We start from the raw sequence: 5,053 nt of genomic DNA, 5'->3' as shown, positions 1-5,053 counted from the left end.
TTCATGGATGAAGGTTCCTTTGAGGCCCGCGCCAATGCGTACATACTCGAGAAATTACAAGCACTTAAGAATGCACTAATGAAAAGCGATTTCTTAATTGAAGCTCCTAAAATGTCTGCAAACGTACGCAGTACGGCCTCAACCACATCTGCAACTAACTCGAAACTAAAATTCCTAGGAAACCACTTTAAACATATCTATTTTCTATCGCGTAGTGATAATGCTGAAGATATGCGAACACACTATTATGCAGAGACTTACTTCCAACAATTATATGTTTCATCTATAAATAATAAGTATGTTTTTCTACTTTTGGATGTGGGATCTGCAATGAATATGGAGTTATTAGAGCTTACGAAGGCCTTAGTTACCAGTATTCTGCAACTGCTGTCGCCAACCGATCTTATTTCCGTGACAACAGTTTCCGATGAAGCACACATAGTGCAATTCGATTCCTATCCTAATGAGGCATCAAATAGTGTATTTTACGCGACACGCGCCCGTAAAGAGGAGATTCTTAACTACATACACTCGCTTGTTGTGACGAAAGGCCAAACGAATCACTCTCTGGACTTTGAATATGCATTTAAGTTGATTCATCAACTTCAGAATAGCAGTGTGATCACGGAACAGAATCCCATACAATTCGTGTATGTGACCCGTGGTCTACTCACTAATCTATCCGATACAATGCTCGTCCTTCAGGTGATTTCCAACGGCCAGCGTAAATTGATTGATCCGATTGTGATACACACTTGCGCTGTGGTCACTGATGAAAAGCGTATAATGTATGAGAAACAGTTTCTTGCTGATATCGCAACACAAAACTATACAAAGTACAAAATACCTGTAAACGAATGTTGCGAAAATGATGCGGAGCAACAGCAATTGATAGGAAAGTTTTTTGTACTTACCAAAGCGCAAATAGAGGATGTGATGCGGTTAAGTGTTGCATTATTTCAGCATATATTCAGGGAACGATACCTGAGCGAGAGTCTGGAGGTCCAACTGCCCGTGGTTGAGCCAAATAGCCAAGACGCAATTATATCGGTCACGCATGCGGTACCCCCTTTTGGCAAAATACTAATAAAAACGAATTCAATTACGCCTTTCTCATCGATCGTAATGGCTTTGAGTTTGTATGTGTACGAATGTGTCGCATCAGATCTGTCGCGCTTGAAAAGGATCGTGGGCAACGCGTACAAACGTGTGGTTTTACGCTGCTATGAATTCGTATGTGTTTTGTTAAATTGGTATTACGAGAAAAGCTTTTTGCGCAAACAGGAAATGAGAACGGGCGCACACCAGTGTGTACAATGGTGTGTTTTTTCAAATCCGAACGCCGGCAGAAGCCCTTTTTGCAGAATGCACATATATATGGCCGCTCAGGATCATGTCGTTCCTTGATATGGTATATTAAATTCTGACGACTTGATGTGTGTTGTGAACAAAAGCTGCAGACATAAGGTGCGGCACTGTCGTGTTGTGATTCATGCTCTTGGCATTCTGGTTGCGTTGTAAATGCCATATCACAATACTGGCAAAGGAAGGTCTTTTTAATCACAATTTCTCCGGCAATAAATGAGTCGCTACCAAGCATGTTGGGAAAAGCAGTTGGTGCTTCGGGCGCAGGCATGGAGTTGTCGGTGTTTTGCTGTTCCTCTGTGGTCATAGGAACTGTTGCCGATAGCGAATCGTTTGGTTCATTTGTCGGTTGCTGCGATAATTGATGCGTATCATTTGTAGAAGTTTGCATTTGCAAGGCGTGTGGTGATGAAGCCGAATGCTCTTCGCCCTCCGAATCCGATTCCATAGAAAAATCATCCTCTGAACTTTCGTAATCTTGATTGGGGTCCACTTCAGTTATTATGCAATTATCAACGCCTCAACCATTGCAAAACAGCGCTGGCAGATGTTACTAGGCAACAACGTTGATTGCTGAAACTTAACACCTAACAAATCATACAACCGTTCCACCATTGGCATTCTTTTCTCTGCTCCAACGGTTGGTGGCGTTTTTTGTGCTGACTGTGGAGGCTCCTCCTCAAAGATATTCACAATTGATTTGTCATGACGCAAACATAGGCGACATAGTCCAGTGCCGTCATCCATTGCTGAAGATTTTTTTTTTAATTCTGTATTGCACTGATAAGAAAAAAGAAAAGAAATATTTTGAAGAACTAGAGCATTTACTGAACATTATATAAGAAATAAAAGACATACTCACCCATTTTACTGTTTTACTCCATGTGGCCATCGATTGAATGATTTTTTTTTCATTCAGGAAATCGTAATGTGAGCCGCTGAGTAGAAATGTCAACTTAAGTCTCCGCATAAAGCCGCTACTACATAACTTCCAGCGGCGCCATCTATTTCTCGTTTGTGGAGAAAAAATTTTTTTTTTCACATGCTTGTAATGAAATCATTCATAAAAATAAATTTCATTAATTGCCACTTGTAGACAGAAGTAACCACACTTAAATAAATGCCACCAGGTGCACGTAGTAGGTCGGTTAAATTATCGCACTTTGTCGTCAGCTATTAAAAAGGCTATCGTTGCAAATATTTTTTGTCTTCTTTTTGCCGTGTCGTATTCAGATACGTATGCACTAATTTTGCCTCTAGATACTCTACTTTTTTTTCCGCAAAACAAATTGGCTGGTACATAAGAATTTTACCAAAAATTTTATATTACACTTGCAATTTTTTGGGATATGAGGTACCCTGTTTTTGGCAATGGTAACATACAGTGGCACCTCAACTTTTTTTTTTCGGCCCCCAGGCTGTTGGGTGTCGATCTTGGCTAAACAAAAGTCTCCAAAGTACAAAGAAAGTTTTGTTTTACATTGGCAGAATTTAAGCCATCAATTTGGGGAAAAAAATAACAAATCAGCTGAACAAAAACAAATTTCTTGCGAATGCCCTCAGTTTGACACTTTCTCACGTTGCCTTTGAAATTTGTTAGAATTGTCATAATGTCAGGGCGACATTTATATTTTTTGTCTTCCGGTACAACCCTGCATAGGAAAATATATAGCACCGGTGTGACCCATCAACCACAATACATGGGTAATTCTGCGTTTACACGTGCCAGTTTCCAATTTCGATATGCCCAAGAACGCCCTGCTTAGATCGTAAAATTTAAGATTTGCAAAAGGAAAACGAAACTTTCTCGCCGATCCGTTTTACTTTTATATATTTAATCGCTCGCTACCCAACAACAACGTACAAAAAAAAAAATATAACTTAACTGAGGCACCTAAATAAAAAAAAAGCGTATTTCAGACAACCATGACCCGCTTCAGTGCAGTAAAGCGAAACGCCGCAAAGAATGCCCATCGCTTCGTCGTGCCGTGCCACTTATGTGACGCAAATCACCCAATTAGGGTATGCCCGGTTTTTCGCGCTACTTGGTCGATACTGTGGAAATTGTTTAGCCACAGATCACGCAACCGAACGATGTGCCAGCGAAGGACGATGCCGTCGATGCGGTGAGAAGCACCACACTACGCTTCACCTCGGTGAAGCTCGACGACCCGCAGACGAAGCACAAAAGCCTTGGAGCGTCCAAGTCGAAGAAGAAGAGCGCAATAGTTATGAGGCGGCGATCTCGCTATACGCGTCTGATTCTGGAACGGAGACCAGGCCTCTCCGTCCAGATATTGAAGAGGGCGAGATTATAGAGTTCGGAGTGGAGACTCGGCCTCTCCACCTGACTACTGCAAGGGTACCGGAAACTAGGTCTTTCCGACCTTTACTCCAACACGAGCGCGATCATCAACGACCGCATAAGCGCCAACGACCGCACAAGCGACAGCGACCACACCAACGACAGCGAACGCATCAGCGACGCCACCGAGACTGCAGAGCGGAAACTCGGTCTTTCCGCCTGCAGCGATCTTCGCGCAACCCATCGCCATCCGCATATGAAGATAGACTGGCGACTAGGCCTCGCCAGCTATCACTACCAAGCGCGTTCCGTAATGGGTTATCGGCGAAAAACCCCATTGTAGGGCCAACCTTCCGCCCGATGGTAGCTATTCCTCCGACGGTCGTGGTCAAAATTGAGGCGGGAGGGCGCTTGCATTTAATCCGCGCGCTTATTGACGTCTGCGCTCCAACGACAATTGTATCTGCGGATCTGGCCCGCGAGCTACGGCTAAAGCAAACACGAGTCGGCGAGCAAACGGGCAGTCTCGTATGTCTCCGAGGGAAATACGGCCAAAATAAACGAGTTGCGACCCATGCCGTGGTTACGCCCCATTTCCACCGAGTAGCGCCAAGTAGCAGTGTAGATCCGACGGTCGCCGCAACATACGCACATATCCGTTTAGCGGATCCCAAATTTTACGAGTCCGCGCCGATACGCCTGGTACCCGGCACCGACGTATACGCCGATATTCTGCTACCCGGCATTCTTCCGAATACCTTCGGGCCTCTGCTGGCTCAGAGCACCATCTTTGGATGGGTGCTTTCCGGAGTCTGCAGAGCATAGTTTTTTTTCAAATGAAATTTTATTATACCATAATATTGTTTAAATGGATTTTATTTCTATTCAGAAAAAAAAACAATGAATTTTTATATAAATATAAAATAAGTCGTGAATAAAGTGCATTTGAATAGTAACCACGTCTATTTCTTTAATTCCCTTATTCAATTTCTGTAGTAGCTACAAAGAAAGAAGGACGAACTTGTTGGACGCCGAAGCTGCTGCTGGAATGCAAATGAATATTTCTAGATTAAAATTTTTTCTATTCTTCCAACCGAACAAGTGCGCCTGATAGCTGAGACGCGGTCAAGTTTGTAGAAGTTGCTTATCGCAAGGGAGCCGGCATGTTTAGGCCTTCAGCCTAAATAGTTTTTCGTACTTTTGGTGAACCGCCCTAATGCTGGCATATGTACATATGTACATGTATATACACTCATACATGCTCGTATATATTAACAACAGCTAAGCCGTTAACTAATGTATCCCGCCGGACAATGAACCTTCGTTAAGTTTCCCCTTCACGTCAGTTATTGTCCGGCGGTCCAAACTTAGAAACCGCAAATT

This window comes from Rhagoletis pomonella, unplaced genomic scaffold (assembly GCF_013731165.1).
Source record: "Rhagoletis pomonella isolate Grant_MI unplaced genomic scaffold, Rhpom_1.0 Rhpom_scaffold_00008, whole genome shotgun sequence".
Taxonomy (NCBI): Eukaryota; Metazoa; Arthropoda; class Insecta; order Diptera; family Tephritidae; genus Rhagoletis; species Rhagoletis pomonella.
This window is presented reverse-complemented; position numbering follows the sequence as displayed.